The following is a 24,713-nucleotide window of genomic DNA, read 5'->3' as shown; positions in this document are numbered from 1 at the left end:
GAGAGAAAGACGAGCGGAGGAGTTCCTCAGCTCCAGTGCTTCAGAGACGAAACAAAACATACACACCTAGAGACACCTTTAAGCGCCCACGCACAAGTCATACAGAAACGGGTTTGAAAGTTTTTGCACAAAACACCTGCGATCATTATTCAGTGTTGTGGTAGAGCTACCGCTATCCCTTTCCTGCCCTGCGATTATGTACAGAGTACGGACTTCTTTTTTTTTGCACGCCACCAGTTCATCGGATGTGAAAAGTTCGAGCAGAATGCCAGTACTCTGCAAAATGCTGCTTCTTCCGGACATAATGTCTTTGTGATAAAACAAACCGAAAATGCCTGACCGATTGTCCACCCTGAGGCCATTGTCTGTGGACTGAAGGAAGAGAAAGGCAGTAAGACAGAATTGGGCACGAGAACATATACAAGCCATGTGAAAGAAGGAAAGAAAAGCGGTATGACTTGGGAAGAAAGGATAGAGAAATGATAAGGTTTCCCTAAGACATCAGGAATGGGAGCATGTACAAACTGGGTGCTATATTTTGCATGCCTACACTGTCACTCTTAAAGTGATTGCTTGAAGTATCAGTGCCGGGCAAGTGAAACGCGCTTGTCGCCGAGCAGTTCGTCACTCTATTGGCAACGTACCTTAAGATGGCACGGGCCGGGGCCTACGTGACAGTAACTTGTGCCGGCCTGTCTTTCGTTTAGGAAATTGGCGCATCACTAAAGTAAACTGAAATGAAAAGGGCGAATAATTATTCCTCGCAGGTTGCGTTCTGAGACTTCTGTTATTATTTCGAAGGCTCATTTTAACAGATCTGCAGCGTCGGAAAAATAGAAAAGAAAGCAAAGCAAACGATATCTGTCACTTTTCACATTTCTTGGAAGTGCTCTAGTGCAGAGTTAGGGTTGCGTAAACATGCATTTATTGTCTATGGTCGCTACACGCAATAGCGCCCACGAGTCCTTCGCGGTGTCTTAGCGGTTACTGCGTGCTGTAGTTGTGGACGACACCGCGAGCTCAATGCAGTGGCAGCCGCGTCTTGATAGAGACGAATTGCGGACGTACTGATTCGCTGAGATTTCAAAACAGTTTGAGTGATCTCCGATGGATCAAAACCAATCTGTCGTCCGTAGCTTGCATGTAGTTGCTGAGGACTTGGACACTAAGAAACGTTTCACCAATCGCCTCGGGGACGTAACGCGGCTGTTTATTCGAACGTAAATTTCTCAGCGAAAACTATTCTATTCTGAAAATAAAATAAAACATGTTTTTTCTTCGTAGTCGTCAAAACTCTGCGGCTGGCAACAGGGCACGGAGGGAAGGAAATGGTGAGAAAAAAGCTTCCACCATCCTTTTTACTGAATGAAGCTTATGAATCGCTCGCTGGTTGGGGGAGAACCAGGACATTCCCCATGTCTTGGCGTGGTGTTATACACCATAAGACGAAGAACCAGCTTTAGCTTGAGAATCCTGTAGCTCTTTTCCTTCTTGGGCACGCCTCACCTCCTGAAGTCTGCTGCAACTGTACGATAAACATACTCATAATTCTTGGAGACGTGTGAATTCTGAACTTTTTGTGGTTGTTTTTTAGACTAATTCTATTGACAGTGTCAGGACTGAATGAAAAAAAAAAACAAAAACGGACGAGAAATAAGCGACACTCACAGGAAGAGATCGGCAGTACAGCACCTGTGCGCAGTGTTCGCTGGTTCGTAATCTTTAAAACTTACATACCACCTTTCAAGGCATTCACCTTGGTGTAATAAATGCATGGAAGTTCCCATTCATCAGCAGGTAGTCCGCACCTCTTATTTTTTGTGGCGTTCCACGTGTCGAGGTCTCCCGTCTTAATAATACACTGCGGGATACCAAGAAATAGTCCTTTGGCTTATTAGAAGAAGCCGTTGGTAAGCGTTTTTGTGCTGCCATGTTACCCTTGTTGTTAGAAATATTTCTGCGCGAAGTTTCCTCACAGTAAGGAAAAGAGACACTATGAAAAAGCCAGTAGATGCGACCGACCTTTTCTTCCCATTTGCGTAGTAGGCTTTGGTGTAGTTGTAGGAACCTTGAGCGTTCCGATGAAGCGCGCAGGCGGAAGGCTGGAACGAGATACCTTCGGCGACGCTCGAGGACGGGGGGTGAATAGGGAGTAACAAGAAGTGTGTGGTGCAGTGATGCGGGTAATAACACCAAGTGCCAGCCTACGCTCTTCCCACGCATCTAGGAGCAGCGAAAACAGGCTGTGAGCTTCGTTCCTGATGCCTACGAATGCCTCGCGCCTAACATGCGTCGCCTGCGTTTTAAGAGGTTGAGTGGGAGGAAAAAAAACATCTTTTCAGAGAATGACATGAACGAGGCTTGGTTACTAACGGGGGCGGGTGGTCTTGCGGGATCGAGTGGGCAGACGCGCACCCTCCACATTACGGCAAAATTCAGCAATACTAGACATGCCTTAACATTTTTTTTGCGCTGTACTGCTCGAGATCATTGCCCCAACTATCCTACTCGTTTCTACTGTCGCATTTTTGCAGCTCGAAAATAAGTTTGCCGTGGAAACAAGCCGAGTGAGGTAAAGTGAAGATCACTGTTCAACGCAGAAGAGCTTGAGGGAGGTAAATGTGTCGTTTTTTAATGCACAAACAAAAATGAGAAAGAGCGCTCAAAACCTTGCCCAAAGAAGCTGACTTATAACGTTAAGGGCATATCGGCCATTGTGCAGGGCACGAGTCGAGCACTACACTTACCGCTGTATGCTCTTCAAGAATCAGCCGGACAACAAGCATATAAGCATGTATCGCGTCCTGCTGCTGAAATGTGCGACTGTGTGCGAAGAAGTGCTCGCTAGGTTTTTCGTAGTGTAGCGCAGTGAGTATCGAAGTTGTGCTTGGGTTAAAAAACTCTGTAGCGTAGTCGCCAAATTTCCCTCGCGGAACAGCCGCGCGTCATCGTAGGTCAAGACAAACAGCATGGCTGACGGTCGCCAAGAAAGATGGGGCCCTCTAAAATTCGTCCGTTAAACGCGAGTTAATCACTGGACCACATTTTATAAAATGCGTTCTATATTCGACAAACACCATTTATATCAAGAATCGGCAACTTTCCGCTTCCATTCTCGTCAATTAGGGCGTACACCGCGCCGAAAGTGAAGCCGGACCTGAAGACCCTTCCGCCCGAAAGATATCCAGCAGAAACCACATTTCTCCACCCTCTCTTTCCAGAGCAATAGAAGTAAGAGTTTGTGTCAGGTTCCTTTCATTACGCATTAGCTAACTGAGTGTATTTCACCCATTATGCATGTAGACGGCCTTGGTGCACGAACAGAGCAGTAGACTCCGAAAGATAAAAGCCAGCGCCGCCACGTATTAGCGATAAGCAAGGCTCACACGACAGGCATAATGGACCGACTTGGCTAAAACATGCTTCAAAGGGTGCCGCCATGTTTCCCACGCGATGAGGCTCTTGTGACGCACTCTGCATACCCGATACCGGTTCACCGCTTACAAGGCTCACCATACTATATAGCGTGAGCATGCACAATGCGCACTCATCACTGCTTTGTGCCACGAAAGCGGCACAAATCAATGAATTCACGCCACACTTAATCTCTACAATCATGTGGCAGTGGGATTCACTACGGCTACTGTAATTTTCATTGGTGGAACACTCTCATGTCTCTTTTTACACTTTGCTTGTTTCCAATGGTCGTCTTCCGGCTTCCTCTTGCTTGCTATGCACTTTGGCGTGTGTCTTTTCTTTTGGTAAAGAAACATTTCTAACGAAGCATTACATTTTTTATGATTGATAATCTATGTGAACTCCTATATAGGACAAAATTAAGCAAGCAGCACCCACGCGAGTGAAGCGTTTTTCTACAGTGTTTTTTTTTTGAAAATAGTGTTCTATAACGAGCCTGCTGGAAATTCAACTATGTAAATAGGTTCTTAGAACATTTCATGCTACATTTGTATGTCGTGCGTGTGTCTCTTAGAAGTAAGAGTGTTGTATTGTCTCTCCGATGTTATATAATGCGAAACCCCGAAACAAATAATGTCCATCAGTGCAGTTCCAAGCCCCCAAAATTCATATTCTGATTTTCTTTCTATTCTGTACTGATTATAAGCACAAGCTAAATTATAGGCTTCGCGAAATACAAAGGCTACCTGCTGCTCTCTACCCGACACCGGGAACGAGAAAAAAATGAGAAAAACATTGGCGTCCCATACATCGTTGAGGCTTGTTAAGGGCTTTTTCTAGTAGAAACTCTCAGAGCTAGGCGGCACGCGTTCTTTGTCGACGGCATTTTATAGGGCCGCGTTCTGCAGATGCTGTCGTTTTTGACACGGCGAACAAAGCAGCGAAAAGGACGGATGTGGGACGCTCCGAACACGTTCACAGGGATACCCAAACGGCTCTTGGAGGTGGAGCGAGAGCGTATTGTTCGAACACGGCCACAAGACTACTGCAGCGAGTACGAGTTGAATGCTGCGGAAGCAGCCTCCACCGACTCGTGAACAGGCCTTCTAACGAAGGGCAGTGTTCAAAATCTGTTACTTTGAGGACCTTTAAAGGAGTAGTCTTTCAGGTCGTGTTTAATTGGAGGCTGATCATTACATACGTTTTACGCCCTGACGTGCAGTACGATTAAACACAGCTTTTAAGATGATGAGAATGTTGCATAAAACGTCTTTTTGGCTAGACATGGATTATTAATGCGAAAGCATTACTAGTCCCATTACAAGAAAAACCGGCGGAGTGTGTTTGTATGCAGTCGCAGATGATACAGAAAATGCCAGCAATGGCAAGGAAAAAGAGTGATATGTCATCAAGTGGCCGTAGGCCTCCAACAACAAGCCGAGCACCGCCACTTTAGGCAATACTAAACACGTCGTCCTCCTACGTATACCTACTGACCGACCTCCATGGGGAGCCATTCATATGTTGACATTCTTAACAATATTTTGACGCAGCCATTTATCGTACTGCGTTTCGAGTGGCATCATACGATTTGTCGCTGCACAATGATTACAGTGCTAGCCAAATTAGAGGCTAACTTGCGGGAGGGATTAGACCAAACTGCATATGCGCCTTCAATTGTATGCCTTCTCAGACTCTGATATAGGCGTGCGTGTGTGTGTGTGTGTGTGTGTGTGAGTGATGGAATATTAAGAAAATTAACAAAAGGACGGATCGCCTGAAATAAACTCAGTTCGAAAAGCGCAATCAAAGGTTTGCTTCTTGCGACCATGACTTGCTTTGGAGTGTAAGCAGTCATAAGTGTCTCGGGCAAATTTTTTTGATGCTCTCAATGTTTACTGCTGCAGCTTTGTGATAGACGTTATAGGTAGTTGCAGACAGCAGTGACCCAAATTATTTGTGGCGTCAAGGGACCGCTCATAAAAAGGGATCGCGCGGTAACACTGAATCCGCGGTGGTATCGCAAAATTGCGCGCGCACCCGGCGACAAATCTTAAGGCGCGTGCTTCATTTGGCCAATCAGCATGAGCTGGATGATCGGCGTCGAAAAGATGGAGGAATTGTGGATATGAATGCGCAGTTTCTCTCTGTGTGGGGCGCCCTATGTGGTGAAGGCTATGCTGCCACTGTCGTCTCTGTTTAAGGTCATTCTTCATAGGATCTGTCTGTCGTCTCTGTTTTGCCTGACGGAGTGACGAGTTGCACGACGTTTCTTCAGAACTACCATAGCCTTGAAGAATGAAGTGAACAGATATATTTTTGAATTAAATGTAAACAAACTTAGCGGAAGCGTCGAAACGGACTCTAGCGCGGAACGGCGTTGATGAGGCAGCTCACAGGCGCAGAGAAGAAAATAGCTAGTCTTATGAACATCTGCTCCAGTCATTATCTTACGGATGCGCATGTGTGCAGCCCAACACTGCTGAAAAGTGGCTCTGGCACTTGGCTACTTAGGAGAAAGTTGCAAGATAGTGTTTCTCTCGCGGCGGTCACATTGCGATGAAGAGGAAATGTAAAGACGTTGCTGTGTTGTGCGATGTACGTGCATATTGAAGAACTTCGGGTGGTCAAATTAAACTGAAGCCTTCCGCTGTAGCGACCCTGTCTTCCTCTTTCCTTCTTTTGGCTTGCTAAAGTTTTCTTTCTCAATATAAACAATATCAAATGTTCAAGGTCAATTGCTTTATATTATGCAATCTACCTATACAATCGTCTCGAATGGTTTTGGTTTTTAAAATGCCTTCCGAACAGGAATTTGAATGAAGATTGTTTGGAATATGTTCCCAAATTTTAACTGAAATAATGTTGTGATTCGAGCGAGGCTGACTCCTGAAGACATTTTCTTCACGCCAGCGGAGATAAAGAAGCTCTGAAGATGAAAAGGAAGTGCATAATTAGTGTATTGGGTTATACGGGTCTTCTGAGCTGGTTACTTCTTCATATGTTATAGGATTTTTCATTAAATTGCTCATAAGGAACCCGAAGCCACAAAAATATCTTTAAGGTAGGAAAACGCAGCACTGACATCCCGGAGAACACAGCAGTTAGTTGTTCTCAGAATCCTATTGATTTTATTTCATACACTTGAGTCGAATGACGCTCGAAATCTTCCGGGCAGAGACTCAGGTCAGCCAATTAATGAATAGATACATAGCCAATCAATTTATCTGCGTTAGGAATGTTATTATCTGAGGAGATGTGTCTCTGTAGAAGTGGCTCGGCATTTTTCCTGTAGCGTGGGAACACAGGGCCGCCCGGTCAGTTTGCTTTGAAATGAGGATAATTTTAGGAAGCGCTCCATTTTTTTTGGATGGATGTTTCATTCAGAGTTGCCTAGTTTGGATTTCACAACGTAAAAGCTTTGTCGCACTACAGTTACAAAAACATTGAAATATTCTTTATTTTTCTTGGCTGTCATTTTCTTGGTCCCTGATCATTCAAGGCACTCAAGCTGGTACCCTAACACTCGTTTATTGTTTTACCTCCAAATGGGGCATTTTTGAAAAGAAGGTTGGCCGCAGGGTGATCCGTGCAAAGTGCCGCCTCACCGGTGGGGCTGGAACACCAGGGTTGCTTTGCACGAGAACTCTCTCGAGACTGAAAATTAATTTCACTGCCACCTGCCGCGGTGGGCAGGTTGTGATGCCATCTCAAAGCCAAGTGACTCAGTTGGAAGGTGGATCACAACTTTGGTCTTACGCTTCACTCGCAAACAGGACGTCTTTTTCGTTAGGGAGGCATCTCGTGCTAGCGCCCCAAGATAAGAGGAGGTAACTAGAGAACAACATAAATCTCACAATTACCAAGGGAACCTCCCTGGTGCTAGAAAACCTAACTTAATTCGTCTGAGCCATGGAGTCGTGCTTACTACAAAGCCAGCACTCGTGACACTCGAGAGAGCGGCTAAAACGCATGTTAATCTGATACCTTTCTAACTGCACGTCCAGGAGTGCCACCATAAAGACAACCGCGCAATCTGCCGGCAGTCGAGGCAGGAGCTACGCGTGTCGGCATATCGCGTGTTTCAAGAAAGTGGAAGGCTCTTCGCAACCACGGCGAGTGTTGCTGTTGTGCAATAAGCTGAATTTTCGAGTGGCTAACATCAAAATACACAATCCCGCCAGAGTAGGCTGAACGCAAAGAAACTATCTGTCTTAAGGTGAAGTGCCTGCGGACACAGCTGAAGGTCGAGTGAGAAGCAAAAAAGGAGGCAAAGTTAAATCACGCACACAATTTGACCGTGACGAAGGAGCCGTCGCAAACGAAGAGTGCAGATGCCACTTTCCTGCAGTTTTCTTCCATCTTTGAAGTGGGAAGCCATGTAATCTATTAGAAAACGCCACAGGGGAGATTTCATCACGTGTCCCAAACGCACTAGCTGGGAAAGACAGGGTTATTGAGAAAGTAAGAAATGAAGGCGAGGTGAACATAACCTGAAGAGGCAGGCGTCGAGTGCAGCCCGGGATACAATTATACGCTTAGAGACATGCGGGAAAGACGGTGCTTGACGCAGACCGGACGCGATGAACGTGAATAGCATCAACAAGCTCGGAAGAATTAACAAGGCACGCGTGGTACTCCTGTGCACCCTGTGCACTGTTATTCAATTAACGAGCCGCAGAACGAGCGAGAACGGAACTAGCTGGGACTGTTTTGGAGAGGGGACAACTCAGGGAATTCGTTATGTTTCTCGAGAGCTCTCTGGAAAGCTGATGCAAGCTCGAAATGGATGTTGTACGGCGTTACTTGCGTCGTCAGCGATTTCACCTCTTCGCTTCTTCGTTAGAACTGACTGTGCCATAATGTATTCAGCGACTACTGCAAGAACTTATTTGCCGAAGTCTGGCTACACGTTAACGGAAACGCTTTGAAGTTAACAATTATTCATAGAACCTCTTTTCTTTTTGAGTCAGCGACACACGTATGTTCCGCAGTCGAAGTATCTCCGCTGTCCTTGGTATCCATGACTGAAGTTCCAGACCGGCACACTAATTATTCGAGCTTATAAATCACAACTTCTCTAACATTAGTTGTTAGAGGAGTGGTGGTTTATAGGTTTATAGGTTTATAGCCGGTTTTTTTAGGCATTAACTGACTCTTAAAGGCTAAAACCGCGGTTAACCGGTCCCATCAGGGAGGATAGAATCCTTTTCCGTAGTGCACTTCAATATGCTCTCCCTAGCATGCAGTAACATTTTCCAGATACGAATGATAGGATCTGTAGCTCATCGCGATATTTCAGGGAATAATTTATAATACGCTGATTAATCTTCCCTTTGGATCTCTATCGGGAATGTGAGAAGCGAGAGTTCAGTCTGGAACAGCCCAATGCAGCCGGCCGAGAGATTACCGTGCCAAGCAACACCTTTTCATCTAAACAGAAGCACAATTTGGCGTGTCGCAGGAGAGTGAAGCAGCTATATGTCTAGCTAAACTTGCAACACTTCTTTATCTATTTTTGAGGAAAGCTGTCCTTCATTTTGAGCACTTTGACGACGACGAAAACGGCCTCCCTCAGTAATATTACGTCACACTGACCGTTCATAGCGCATCTCGCTCCTTTCGTGTTCTTCCACAAAAACTCTTCGCTAGAGAACGAATTCAGAGATGTCGACAACAGGGATCAAACACCAAGGGTAATAGACGCCATTTGCTATACACTTGACTGGTCGTAATGAGCTAGCAAACGTGTCGTTAAAAAGTGGAGTTTGGCCCATTCCTTCGTACAGAGTGAATTCCATGTTTTAAGGCTACGTTACATTGGAATGCGACCGCAGGAGCCCATCGACATCGGTGCTATTTTATCTGATAGATTTTATTTTCAGCATTAATTACGGTAAGTAAAGTACTAATAGCTGCAACCATGAAAAGTCAACAATAATAGTTCCACTAAGCTGCATCATTTTTCTACAGCTTTGTATATTCTATACTTGCCTTGGACACTAAAACTGTCAAGCAGCACATAAAGTAATTACCGGAAATGGGCACGTTTACAGACCTCAGGAGCAATAATAGTCTCATTAAACTTCATGAGTTTTTCTCCCGTGTTGTATATTCTAACCTTGCGTGATAAACTAATTTCATCAATATTTGGTTCAGTACGTTTTTTTTCTCCGTAGGTACATACAGCTCACTTTTTATGTTCTACTGGTTGTTTTATTTCATTCAATTGTTAACTATGCCTGTGTGTTAACAACTGACAGTGAAGCCTACACGGCTTCTTGTGGTAATGAAATGACGTTTTTCACAGTGCATGTTGACAATCAAAGCCAATAAATGCCGACATGAACAAGGCTGCTACACCTCTGTAACTACTTTCTATTAGCCCGATTGGTTCAGGAATAATGCAGATTGATTTCGGTAACAGCTGTAGGTTGTCTGCCGACGTGCTCTGTTTCTTGAAGTTTGAAGTTGAGTGGTGGTGTTAGCCTTTCTTGTTGCGTGTCATTGACACTGCGTGCCGTACAAAACTTCAGCTTAGAAAAATACCACGCTCAGTGAAGAGCCTGCAACATAGTACTTGAGCTTCGTAACAGAAAGTAAAATTTTATGAGAGCAAGTATCTTATATCTAGAGGACGTCTGCTGCAACCACCGCCACCTCTCTGCAATCGTATCAAAGCAGATTTTTTTGCACGTTTGCAATGGAAGCAAATCCAGCCTACGGAAACATGGAGCACAGGCGCCCTCTCTCTTGTGGCGTGAATGTGCGCTGTTCTTGTGCAGGTGAAAAAAAAAGAGAAAGAAATCATAACAGTGAAGGCAACTAAAGAATATAACAAGGGAAAGAAAGGAATCTGAAGAGCAATCTCTTGAGTGGTTTCTGTAAAAGCAAAATTTGTTCATGAGCTGCTTCTACTTCGGCTTTGTTATCATCGAAATTCTGATCTCGTCTTCCCGTCCGGCATTAGTGTGGGGAAATTGACGCAGTGCAGGTTGGGAGGCATTCATTAGGATGTTTCAAGAAGGAAACCAGCAAATGTGGCAGGGAAAGATATCGGCGGAATTGTGAAAGCGTATAGATGGAAATGTGGTTAAATTATAATTGGTACTGAGTAATGCGCAAACCGGAGCTGCATCTACTGAGCTGAAATAAAATAAAAAATAGGGCGTTCGCAGGAGCACCACTCAGTGTTTTGCTTATTTATGCAACAGAGTTATGCACATATTTCTTTTCATTATTTATGAGACACCACACGTCTGACTTTCAAATGTGTGCTGCCCACTGCGACGTTTACTGCAGTCTCAAAAATACAAAACATAGTGTGGAATATTTTCTCACCGAGGTCGGTTGAATTTAGTTAAAGCCTTTGCAAGAACGCAGTGGTGATATGACTCTTTCTTTTGGTTTAGTCTAAAGTAAATCAAAGAGGCGACGAGTGTGAAGGAGGTATCAGTGCTTTCGCACTCTCCCAGTGCAGGTCGCCGAAGTGATCTGTAACGTTTTTGCATGCTGCTCAAGAAAACGAAAATATCTCAGAGCTGCGGACAGCCAACGCAGCGTTAGCTAATCAAAATGCGCTGACGAATTCTCGGAAAACTCAAAATTGAATCCGGGAGAACGTTACGAAACGCAAGCACAAGCGACTGGACAAGTACGAGCGTTGTTTTGCGATGAAAAATAAACAGAAACAGACATTGTCTAATGAACATTTCTGGCGTACGCAGAGAAATCAGTTCCGAAGTAATTCCAAAGACTCTCTCGAGGGGGCACGTGCGCTAAGATTGCCAGCGCGAAATTTTGGGGTAGCAATATCAAGGCAGCTTGCGGAACTTTTCCACGTGATGGTTCGAGACAAAGGAAATTACGAACGAGTGTTCAGTTCTTTTTCATTCTCCACGAACCACTCGTTTATTTTTCTCAAGGAAAATTGTGGATTCGCTTCGATATTGCGTACAGTCGGAAGATCAATGAATTTTCAGCTCGCCTGCTTCATTTTTCCGTGAACTCGTCTCTATGCATACCACCACCACTGATCAGCTATTTCAACCCTCCTGTCAACAAAAAAAAGATATACTGAGCTGCTGGAATACTACAGTTACCAGTGCGGATATCCACGGCACTGAGTTTTGCTTCCGATGCAAAACGCCGTGATGCGCATTTTTTATTTGTCTGTAATCAATCTACCCATACGAAGTGCGGAGGCATTGTTACCGAGTGACTTTAACGGAGGGTTCATCGTGTACGACTTTACAGATGTGGAAGAAAAACCTAGTTGACTGTTGATGCGGAGAAAGTCGTCAAGAAGGACGGGGAACAGGAGTGAAGCCATTTGAGGCAAACAAATTTGGAGACGGGAGAGGCTGCAAGAGAATTAAATTTTAAGTACCCATTTGACTGTCTTGCTCTGGGCCTGCATCTAACGATTCCATGAGAGAACAGGTGAAGGTAATCAAAGGTAGCAGTGAGAACACCTGTGAAGGTCAACCTGGCATTACAGTTTTGTTGTATGGCCGTGCTAACGCAAAACTGGAAGATATTGAGTGTTCTTTCCTCAATTACGACTTTGAAGAGTGTATAGAATTTTTATATACATCCTAATTTTCTGCTTTCAAACAATCGGTCTACCCTAGACACAAAGCACCACCGTTAGTAGCCACAAGTATCGCGCTGTAGATCCTCTACTTCTCACCGCTAGATCGTGTGAGGTCGTCTGGCATCCCTCCTCGCAATATGTTATTCACCTCTAATCTTTTATATTCTTGTCTAACCCTTCTGTTTCCTTAAATTTTTTCTTCTCACAATCCTCACGCTGTTTGCATGCGTTGCGCTATTCTCACTCTTTACGGAAGTAAAAGCAGCTCAATTCCTCTTCTTTGCAAATACTTCAAGCCGAAAATGCTGTATCGTGACTTGGAAAACTCGACTCACGTGATTAATGAAAGTTATTCAATCGAATACAACGCGCAGGTTATTAGGCGTGCACTACAACATTTCCTGGGGTGCTCACTCCGTCACTTCTTTTCAACGCTGCATCCCAGTCGCAGTTCTATGTGTTGCCTTACGGACCCGATAGAGCCTACGTTAAACCACTTGCTCCAAAGAGAAACTGCGCTGTTGAGAAATAAGCGGTGTTGGTCTCAAGTTGCGTTCTCTCCGTTTCCGAGAAGATGGTGCTCAACTATCCAAGTGAGCAGAAAAGCATAGTTCACAACAGCGAAAAGCGCAAAACAGCGGAACATTTAGGACAACAGCCAGAAAAGAACAAACATCACGGCGTTGACTTCAAATGAGTGTTTAACTCCGAACGGAGGCTACATATATACCAACCGCTTGTGCGGGGAGCTAACCAGGAAACCGCTGCGTCCACACACGATGCACAAGGCGAAGTAGAAAGCCAATTGAAATGGCCGAAAATAACGAAAGTCACCGTCCACCTCAGATCAGTGAAAAGGCAATAAAATGCATGCAATGTCAAAAGAGGCAATATTAAACGCTTGAAAAGGTTGACGTTAAAAAACTGGTAAAGCGTACAAAAGTAAAAAAAAAAGAATGATTCATCAACACAAGTACACTGCTTAAAAGACATGTGGCTGACCCAATCTTTTTTTCCTGTTCTCAGAACGCTTCCGATGTAATGCTGACGCAGTCCGTTCCTAATCTGAAAATGAGGGTGGCTTTGATGACTTCAGAGGCGATTTAATATAAAATAATTGCACTAACTGCGCATTCTTTGAACATTGGCTTAGAGAAACGTAGAGGACCCTTTAAAGCACTTACATATACCGCTCCGCAGTGATGCAAACATTGCTGAAATGATTCAGGACTCTTTCACTGAGACATAGCACAGTATGATCAACGTACGCTATCCGACAATGCACAACCCTAACCTAGCATGACACAGACGGCGTTTGGGGCTTGGTTGTGAAGTGGCTTATGAGCTGGAGGAGCGCTAACTTTGTTACACAGCTTTGTCAGCTTGTCGAGAACCAAAAAAACAAACTTGACATTTGCCTGTTGCTCCTCTTCTTGGGCCCGTGAAATATACTGTACAGGTAGGGGACCAGGCTGATTTTCTTTTCTGTGTTGTCTGATAAGATTAGCATGGACATATTCTTCACTACTAACACGCAGAAAATTGACTCTTTGTTGCAGCTAATAGTACCCTGCAATGACAACTGACAGAAATGATCGGGGAAAGTTGTACAAACCAGATGTAAGTGAACGCTGGGTTCGTGTACCTCCTCTTACTCTCTGCGTCTTGGCGCGTAGCTAGAAATTAAAGGGACTATGCAATAATCAATTGAGATTACGTAAAGCAGACGAAAGATAGCATTCCATCACTCGTCAGGCCAGCGCAAGAATTTTTGAGCTAGCATCAATAACGAAGTTATAGACGATTAAAAATTACTCTCCTCTTCTCCCCCCTCAACACGTACATGCTGGGAACCAGAAAAAAAAATAAAGAAAACAGCTCTGGGACTGGGCCCCGCCCATGATTACGTCATTCGCTGACGTTTAGCTTGCGACTTCCATTTTTCGCACACAGCACCCCAGCAGCAGCGTCGGCAGCGTCTCTCCGGTCTCTCTTCGCGTTCCTGGCTTGCGGCATGCGTCCAATTTCTTTGCTTGTCACTGCCACAAAGGCACTGCGAGTGGCTCCCGAACTCCCGACAGAAAGAGGCGGCAGGTGTAAATTGAAACCATATGCGCGAAGGCAATGCCCTGGCTCGCGCTTGGGCGAGGCGGTCGCACAGCGTCACGAGCAGACGATTTTCACGGCTACCCGAAGTGTGCCCGTGGCGTCGTGGCTGCCGTGGCTCCAACGAATGACAGCGTGTGGTGGCCTGCTGACGTCACGGGACTAGTGATGTCTATTTTCAGTATTTTAGTTTCAAAATCAGACACTACGAAGACACTTATCGGTCCGCGAATTAAAAAAAAAAGACGGTTTTTAAAAATCCTTAATAAATTGCCGACTCAGCGCCGAAGACTCATACTTGGTGTGAATCCTTCTTAACATCATTGTTAAGCACTGAAAACATTTACAAGCGAATCTTAATTTGTTGCGTAGCCCTTTAAACAGTGTGGAACCAGCCAACGCAGCGAAGTGTCATTCTTAACATTGTCAGAGAAGACTTGACGGTAGACCTTTTCCTCAGACCACGACCTTTAGCAGCTACGACCATCTCCACGATTAGCACCGCCGTTGTTTTCTTGATTATAAAGGATTTCATCAGCTGTGTTTTGTTCACTCCCGGACAAGTGCCTTCAGCATTAACCTACAGTTTAGTACTGCACTGCGCCAACTAACTGCATTGTGCCAAGTTATGAACTGCACCAAATTATGCACTGCACGAAATTATGCGCTGCTAAAAAACGATTTATCACGTTGTTTCTTTGTCAATGTAATAAAATTGCTAGTAATGAATGGTGTTGCTTCTTGAGCAAATACAGATTAGACTTGGTGTTTTATTTTTGTACCATTTTTGCTAATTCATTGATTAACATGTGAGAAAGATTTTGTTTATCTTTGCCTTAGATTTCCAGAGAAAAATGTGCGCAAACTTCCAAAACTGTTGTGTTAAGGTAAACGCCAATAAAATGTCTGAAAACCGTTGTATTTGTCATAGCTTCTCTTAACGGAAGAGCTGCAGGAGGAACCCTAGTGGCGAAAAAGTATACTACGGACAAGTCTCAATTACAAACGGAAAGCAAGAGTTGTGTTTCGGCTAAAAACTTCAGAGCAATGAATTCTTGCAAGTATCCGAAACGAGGATGCCACGTCGGAACACACCCACTTTTCTGGTCGACGTGATGACGAAAAAAGACCAAAAATTATTTTTGAAGTCGCGAATACACATGCAATGCACTTATTGTAATGTATCTGGTGAAATATTCTTATATGATCGCAACATTTCAAAATCAAATTTTTTCAACCAACCTTTGCTAGACTTACCATCTAGATAGATTATTTGTTCTATAGAGCTGTTGGAAATTTTTGTTCATTCAAGACTAACAGAAAAAAAAGAATGCATTGCTAGACAAACTCAGACGCAACCTCAGCATCTTCATAGCGGTGTCTGCCGGTCCCCGAACTTATCTTACATGATTGCTCATTTTTGTCTTACGGCTAATGCTTCATTTTATTTTCTTTGTTTAACTCTCCATAGTTTTGCTTTCATCCTGTAAGGTGTTTCCTTCTTTTAAGCTCTCTAACCTGGTCAATACCTTACTTTGTTAGGAGAAGGTAAGTGACGCCAACCAAGTAAAATACAGGAAAAACACGACGTTTCGGGACCGGCTCGGCCCCTTCTTCACGGTGTGACTACGGGCGAGCGCAGCTTGGCTTTTTAAGCCCCTGTGTGGAGGACCTGCGGGTCAATGGCCGCAGCCCATGGACGTAGGATGAGGGGAGAGTCCCCAGGGAACGATTAACATTCTCTCGTGTTTGCTGTATGTGCCACGACTCGAGTAGAAGCCTCCTGCGTGGGTTAGCTTCCGTTTCCAATACAATGGTGCTGTCGAAGTCAATTGGGTGGTCACACCCTTCACAGTGTTCGGCCACGGCGCTGCGTTGACGATTCATGTGACGGACGTCCGCTTTGTGTTGGTTCATCCTTTCCGCGAAGTTCTTCGTTTCCCCTATGTACGACGCCGGGCAGACGGAACACGGAATTTTGTACACGACGCCCTGGGCCTTTTCTCTGGGCTGCCGGTTTTTTGGGCGGGGGAGAAGGCGACCGATAGTGCTGGTCGGTTTGTGCGTTGTCAGCACCCCTTCTTTTCCGAGAATGCGACCGAGCGTCTCGCTCACGCCTCTCACGTAGGGGATGCAAACACGTTTCCGCTTCTGGCATGCGTCTGAGGAAATAATAGACCGGATTTTGTTTTGCCTTTCTTGCTTCCTGATAATGCGCCGGATGAATGAGCTTGGGTAGCCGTTCTTTTGGAGGTCAGAAATGACTCGGTTCTTCTCCTTCCTTCTATCTTCACTTGAGGAACATATGGAGTCGGCTCTCTTCAGTAATGACGTCACGACAGATGCTTTGTGCGGGATGGGATGGTTCGAATCGAAATGTAGGTACCGTCCTGTGTGGGTTGGCTTCCTGTGCACCGAGGACTGCAGGCCTTTGTCGTGCCTTGTAAGTAGGACATCCAGAAAAGGCAGGCTGCCCTGCTGTTCATGTTCAACAGTAAATTGTATGGCCGGTTCAACTGAATTTAGATGACTCTGGAGGTTTTCTATCTCTGAGGTTTTCACCACACAAAAGCAGTCGTCTACATAACGGAGGAATAACTTTGGCTTGGGATTAAAGGAGGAGAGGGCCCGGCTTTCGACGTCTTCCATGGTTAGGTTAGCCACTGTGACTGAAATTGATGCCCCCATAGCAGTTCCGGTTGTTTGCTTGAAAAATTCTCCGTTGTAGGTGAAAAAGGTACTGCGCAGACAGAGGTCGAGAAGGCGACATACCTCATCGACGTTGAGTGGAGTTCTCTCGTGCAGCGTTTGGTCGTTTTCGAGTGCGCGGCGAGCGACGGACACAGCAAGGGGAACCGGTACGCAGGTAAATAGCGACACCACGTCAAATGAGACTAGGCTTTCGTCTTCCTCCACGGTAAGGTTCGAGACAAGTTGGACGAAATGCCGCGAATTCTGTACATGCGTGGGTGTTCTGCCGGCGAGCGGCGCCAGTACCTTGTGCAGGTAGTCAGAGAGACGTCGCAGAGGAGACAGGGTGAAGTCTACAATTGGCCGAAGGGGGACGCCAGGTTTGTGAGTTTTAGGTAGCCCGTAAAAACCTGGAGCTGAGCCGTTTCTGGAGATGAGGCGGAGGTAAAGCCATTTGAAATCAGGATGCCGCTTGAACATCTCTGCCAGGGTTTTGTTGAGTGTTGCCTGAGTGTTTGAAGTCGGATGGACCGACGCGACTACGAGGAGAAGGCGTCAGCCCTTTTGAGCAGTGGGGCGTATGAGAAGGTTCGCAAGGATCCGACTTCAAACACTCAGGCAACACTCAACAAAACCCTGGCAGAGATGTTCAAGCGGCATCCTGATTTCAAATGGCTTTACCCCGCCTCATCTCCAGAAACGGCTCAGCTCCAGGTTTTTACGGGCTACCTAAAACTCACAAACCTGGCGTCCCCCTTCGGCCAATTGTAGACTTCACCCTGTCTCCTCTGCGACGTCTCTCTGACTACCTGCACAAGGTACTGGCGCCGCTCACCGGCAGAACACCCACGCATGTACAGAATTCGCGGCATTTCGTCCAACTTGTCTCGAACCTTACCGTGGAGGAAGACGAAAGCCTAGTCTCATTTGACGTGGTGTCGCTATTTACCTGCGTACCGGTTCCCCTTGCTGTGTCCGTCGCTCGCCGCGCACTCGAAAACGACCAAACGCTGCACGAGAGAACTCCACTCAACGTCGATGAGGTATGTCGCCTTCTCGACCTCTGTCTGCGCAGTACCTTTTTCACCTACAACGGAGAATTTTTCAAGCAAACAACCGGAACTGCTATGGGGGCATCAATTTCAGTCACAGTGGCTAACCTAACCATGGAAGACGTCGAAAGCCGGGCCCTCTCCTCCTTTAATCCCAAGCCAAAGTTATTCCTCCGTTATGTAGACGACTGCTTTTGTGTGGTGAAAACCTCAGAGATAGAAAACCTCCAGAGTCATCTAAATTCAGTTGAACCGGCCATACAATTTACTGTTTAACATGAACAGCAGGGCAGCCTGCCTTTTCTGGATGTCCTACTTACAAGGCACGACAAAGGCCTGCAGTCCTCGGTGCACAGGAAGCCAACCCACACAGGACGGTACCTACATTTCGATTCGAACCATCCCATCCCGCACAAAGCATCTGTCGTGACGTCATTACTGAAGAGAGCCGACTCCATATGTTCCTCAAGTGAAGATAGAAGGAAGGAGAAGAACCGAGTCATTTCTGACCTCCAAAAGAACGGCTACCCAAGCTCATTCATCCGGCGCATTATCAGGAAGCAAGAAAGGCAAAACAAAATCCGGTCTATTATTTCCTCAGACGCATGCCAGAAGCGGAAACGTGTTTGCATCCCCTACGTGAGAGGCGTGAGCGAGACGCTCGGTCGCATTCTCGGAAAAGAAGGGGTGCTGACAACGCACAAACCGACCAGCACTATCGGTCGCCTTCTCCCCCGCCCAAAAAACCGGCAGCCCAGAGAAAAGGCCCAGGGCGTCGTGTACAAAATTCCGTGTTCCGTCTGCCCGGCGTCGTACATAGGGGAAACGAAGAACTTCGCGGAAAGGATGAACCAACACAAAGCGGACGTCCGTCACATGAATCGTCAACGCAGCGCCGTGGCCGAACACTGTGAAGGGTGTGACCACCCAATTGACTTCGACAGCACCATTGTATTGGAAACGGAAGCTAACCCACGCAGGAGGCTTCTACTCGAGTCGTGGCACATACAGCAAACACGAGAGAATGTTAATCGTTCCCTGGGGACTCTCCCCTCATCCTACGTCCATGGGCTGCGGCCATTGACCCGCAGGTCCTCCACACAGGGGCTTAAAAAGCCAAGCTGCGCTCGCCCGTAGTCACACCGTGAAGAAGGGGCCGAGCCGGTCCCGAAACGTCGTGTTTTTCCTGTATTTTACTTGGTTGGCGTCACTTACCTTCTCCTAACATTAAATTTCCCAACCAGACAGAATTCTGTCGAATGTTTTCTTTTGAGTCTATACGCCAAGACTTCGGCATCGAGACCATGCAGCTAGTGAAGCGATACGTCAACATCACCAAGAGTATTGCTGTCTTCCGGACACATCTAAACTTCAACAAGACCTGCAAGGAAAAGGATGTGATACCCGTGAGCCTTCGCCTAAAGCGCCCTGTAACCACCGCAGAAGGCCTACGGCTGGTGTCCAAAACGGAGCAACAGTTATTAAGTGCGCGGATACACGAGTGCCATTCCGTTCTCCGCAAAAAGGAGCTGGACCGGTTCTTCGCGCGCCGCCAACTAGAACACAGGATGCCTGAGCTCTTCCCGCGGGTGGACGCCTTTGCCATGGAAGCGGCCTCCACTGCAGCCAACAAACATCGTGAGTGTCAAAACAAGAAGTTGTTTGCCCTACAGCAGCGGCAGAAGAAACAGCCTGACCCCCATAACTCTGGCTTTGTAAAGAACCTCTCCTCCCGTCGCTTAACACCGCCCGAATCCTCTGTTCTCGCAAAAGGACATGGATTCAACATATCATCTGGCCCCGCCCTCCCAAAACTAGTCGCGGCTGTTGAAGATGCGGTCCAGCACCTGGAGCCGCACGTCAGGGAAGAGGTCCGCCTGAAAGCGATTGGTGTCATCGCCAAGGTACCCCCCAAATTTCCGAGCAATCTGTCTCAACTGGAACGAAAAGCCCTACGCGGTCTCAGGGACGACACCGACATCGTCATACTCCCGGCAGACAAGGGCAACTCTACAGTGGTGATGGACCGACGCGACTACGAGGAGAAGGCGTCAGCCCTTTTGAGCAGTGGGGCGTATGAGAAGGTTCGCAAGGATCCGACTTCAAACACTCAGGCAACACTCAACAAAACCCTGGCAGAGATGTTCAAGCGGCATCCTGATTTCAAATGGCTTTACCTCCGCCTCATCTCCAGAAACGGCTCAGCTCCAGGTTTTTACGGGCTACCTAAAACTCACAAACCTGGCGTCCCCCTTCGGCCAATTGTAGACTTCACCCTGTCTCCTCTGCGACGTCTCTCTGACTACCTGCACAAGGTACTGGCGCCGCTCGCCGGCAGAACACCCACGCATGTACAGAATTCGCGGCATTTCGTCCAACTTGTCTCGAACCTTACCGTGGAGGAAGACGAAAGCCTAGTCTCATTTGACGTGGTGTCGCTATTTACCTGCGTACCGGTTCCCCTTGCTGTGTCCGTCGCTCGCCGCGCACTCGAAAACGACCAAACGCTGCACGAGAGAACTCCACTCAACGTCGATGAGGTATGTCGCCTTCTCGACCTCTGTCTGCGCAGTACCTTTTTCACCTACAACGGAGAATTTTTCAAGCAAACAACCGGAACTGCTATGGGGGCATCAATTTCAGTCACAGTGGCTAACCTAACCATGGAAGACGTCGAAAGCCGGGCCCTCTCCTCCTTTAATCCCAAGCCAAAGTTATTCCTCCGTTATGTAGACGACTGCTTTTGTGTGGTGAAAACCTCAGAGATAGAAAACCTCCAGAGTCATCTAAATTCAGTTGAACCGGCCATACAATTTACTGTTGAACATGAACAGCAGGGCAGCCTGCCTTTTCTGGATGTCCTACTTACAAGGCACGACAAAGGCCTGCAGTCCTCGGTGCACAGGAAGCCAACCCACACAGGATGGTACCTACATTTCGATTCGAACCATCCCATCCCGCACAAAGCATCTGTCGTGACGTCATTACTGAAGAGAGCCGACTCCATATGTTCCTCAAGTGAAGATAGAAGGAAGGAGAAGAACCGAGTCATTTCTGACCTCCAAAAGAACGGCTACCCAAGCTCATTCATCCGGCGCATTATCAGGAAGCAAGAAAGGCAAAACAAAATCCGGTCTATTATTTCCTCAGACGCATGCCAGAAGCGGAAACGTGTTTGCATCCCCTAAGTGAGAGGCGTGAGCGAGACGCTCGGTCGCATTCTCGGAAAAGAAGGGGTGCTGACAACGCACAAACCGACCAGCACTATCGGTCGCCTTCTCCCCCGCCCAAAAAACCGGCAGCCCAGAGAAAAGGCCCAGGGCGTCGTGTACAAAATTCCGTGTTCCGTCTGCCCGGCGTCGTACATAGGGGAAACGAAGAACTTCGCGGAAAGGATGAACCAACACAAAGCGGACGTCCGTCACATGAATCGTCAACGCAGCGCCGTGGCCGAACACTGTGAAGGGTGTGACCACCCAATTGACTTCGACAGCACCATTGTATTGGAAACGGAAGCTAACCCACGCAGGAGGCTTCTACTCGAGTCGTGGCACATACAGCAAACACGAGAGAATGTTAATCGTTCCCTGGGGACTCTCCCCTCATCCTACGTCCATGGGCTGCGGCCATTGACCCGCAGGTCCTCCACACAGGGGCTTAAAAAGCCAAGCTGCGCTCGCCCGTAGTCACACCGGGAAGAAGGGGCCGAGCCGGTCCCGAAACGTCGTGTTTTTCCTGTATTTTACTTGGTTGGCGTCACTTACCTTCTCCTAACATTAAATTTCCCAACCAGACAGACTTCTGTCGAATGTTTTCTTTTGAATACCTTACTTTGCATTTGTTATTTTATAGTTTTCATAAGCTCGCAGCAGATTTCATTACGCATTTGCGCCTTTTCTTGTCTATTTATTTTCAATACCATGCGACCATTTCTTATCACGCCTGAATATTGCTTCTAGGACCACAAGAAATCAAAACAAGTTCCCGCGCTTTTCCATCGAGCAAAGTGGTTATCTCGACTGCTTGTCACTACTGCCGCAGAAATGCAATGTCACGTACAGAATCACAAATTCGCAAGCGAACGGCACGCTCCCTAACCGGCAGTTTATTGAAGGCCTCTGAGGAATGCAAACATGCCGGGAAATAGCAGTTTCGCACGTCAACCGCTGCCCTGTCGCAGCTTTCACGAACAGGTGCTTCCACGTTCTAGGATACCTAACTCGTTCAGTTTGTGTGCGTGTTTTCGGGTACAGCTGTCTGGAAATAGGAAAACAATTCAATAGCTTTCCAGCGTTGACGAACGGAGAAATTTTTTTTAGGGAGCCGGAGAAATGCGGTTCCAGGAAAACTGACTTGATGAGCTAATATGAAAAAGCACAATGGAAAGGGCAGCCGTCTTCTTCGAAAGTTTGTTGGAGAAACTTTTCACCGCTTAATAAGAATGTTTTACTGGAGAAGAAAAAACGAGAAAGTTCATCACGGCCAGGCTTAACTTTTTTTTTTTATTTTTCTCGGCCCCGAAACACTTCCGATTTTGCCGTGATTTGCGCATACTATATGATCAGCTCCTAGATGAAAAGTAGTTAATGACTTGAATTAGTTGCTGTAAGGTCTGTAACGAAGAACAAAAAATTTCTCTGGAAAGAAATTTGAACACTCGTCGTGTCAAGGCTACGCGCGATTAGCTTTCACAAAGAAGTCCGCCTGGTAAGTTCGTGGAAAAAAGGAGCGAAACAGGCAGACCTGGCTGCATGCGTATTCAACGGAAGCAAACAGCATGCTGTGAACTTGGGACCAAAGCCGGCGAGGTATTATTGCTTGCTTTATTGCGCACCAGAGTTTATACAAAAGCTGGAACTAAGAGCACAGCTCGCAGCATAGCCTGACGGCCGTATGGCATCGTCCATTTAAGTAGGTGCCATATCTGCTTTAAATGGCGAGCCAAATGTTGTTGCAACTGTCTCGCTTTATTGCCCTCTGTCACCCGCTTCCGGCTTTGCCAGAGTGCCATTTGTACACTTCGCTAGAATCATAAACTTCATGACAGAACTGAATATGACACGAATATTTGCATCAAGCTTTAATGAAAGAGGCTTTAATTTTGACGTACGTGACTATTATTTTTAGTTATTTTGAATTTAAAGCGGAGGTTACATTCTATTAGATCCGCAGCTATCCCAGTGGTTTTTCTTGCGTTTAATATCGTAACTCATGCTACTAGAAGCTGCACTGGTCCGCTCCTTCCAGAATTCCTAAAAAAAGCTGCACGCATCTAGAAAAGAAAATGTGCCCACCACAGTTATTCGCTGCCTTTGGCGTTCAGCTGCTGATACGATGATCCCAGGTTCGATCCCGTCGACGGCAACCCTATTCCGATAGAGGCGAAATACAAAAACTGATAGGAACATCTAATTTAATTATGTGTTGGTAATACAATAGCATTAGTAGCTGCTGATGCCTTGACCCTTGCGGTCTTGTGATGTCACCTCCCTCCAGTCAGTGGAAACGCTCTTGTGTGGTCAAGGGCGAATCATATAACCTACGACGCATTTTATCCCTATGGGGCTTCTAATGGCATCAGAAATGTGCAGGGGTATAACGTAGTTAAACCAAGCTGACGTGCGAACGCACGTCAGCTTCATTGGGGGGGGGGGGGGGGGGGCACTTAAACTCCGCCTTAGGGGTGTGGCATGATATCTTTAGTGGGTTAATGCTCATATATGCGGAATTGGTCATTCCCTACTTGCATTCACAGATGGTGGCGGGTCCCCATACCACTACCAGCCCAGTGGCGCAGAAGTTGAGCGACGCGCCACTGCACTGCCAACGGCAGTGCAGTGGCGCCAACGGCAGGGATTTTGGGATCCATGCTGCTCTCCAGGAGCAACCTGTCACGCAAATGGCGCGAATCACCTCCGAGCGTAACCGAGCTTACTCGAGCTACTCGAGTAAGCACGGATAGTAACTCGAGTTAGTAGGCAACGGCACAAAATTATAAGTACGCACGCACGGATGGTGAAGGGTGAACGTATTATCACAGTGGAAAGAGACACTGACAACGCAGCGCCTATGAGCTCGGCTGTTCGAATTTCTTTTGACCACGCTTTTACCTGGGTGGAAAGAAAATACATTATAGTCGTCCTAGAATGCATCACGGACGACTCTAGCATCTTTTTGCTACCACCGAAGTAAAAATTGGCAGTGGCTTAGGTCGGCTATGCCAGCATACACTTAGCTAAAGCGAGCGCAACAACCAGGCAATCGGTGCGACGTCATGTCAGATGGCGCGGCGAGCGCGCAGCGTCCGCCAACTGCGGCGGTTGCTAGGCACCAACTCAAGGTCGGTATCTGTGCCTCCTCGGAGCACCGCCACAGCGAAATCGGAAGTTTGTGGCCAATGTAGCTTTTGCTACAAAAGGACGATGAAAAGAAATCCGTTTCTATACATCGCCCCGTACGTACGGTGGCAAGATTCTTGGCCGGTGTTGGTGAGCGTATGTGTGCTTTCGCACTGAGCCGTCTGTGTGATGTGCGATTTTAGCGCACACCAAAGAACCCGACGTAGTTTTAAATTAATCCGCAACCCTCCACTTGGCGTCCTTCATGGCCTTTATTTCTTCGAGGTGTTGAAACCCCACGATCCACACTCCAAGAACTTTTGAGAGAATGCAATATGTGCAATATATTGCTCGTCTTTTCCTATTACTTATCATTGAAAAAGCGCCTTTGCTTAGTATTTGCTTCTCGAGAGAGCTTTAAATAGCACTGCGTTTCGTCATACAGCCGTTATATATAAGCGGCGCCTTCCTAGTAATGAAGGCCAATAAACCGGATTAGTTAAGAACGTGTTT

The sequence above is a fragment of the Amblyomma mixtum genome, chromosome 1 (genome assembly GCF_055824585.1).
Source record: "Amblyomma mixtum isolate Tamu chromosome 1, ASM5582458v1, whole genome shotgun sequence".
NCBI lineage: Eukaryota > Metazoa > Arthropoda > Arachnida > Ixodida > Ixodidae > Amblyomma > Amblyomma mixtum.
Note: the sequence above shows the minus strand (reverse complement) of the source record.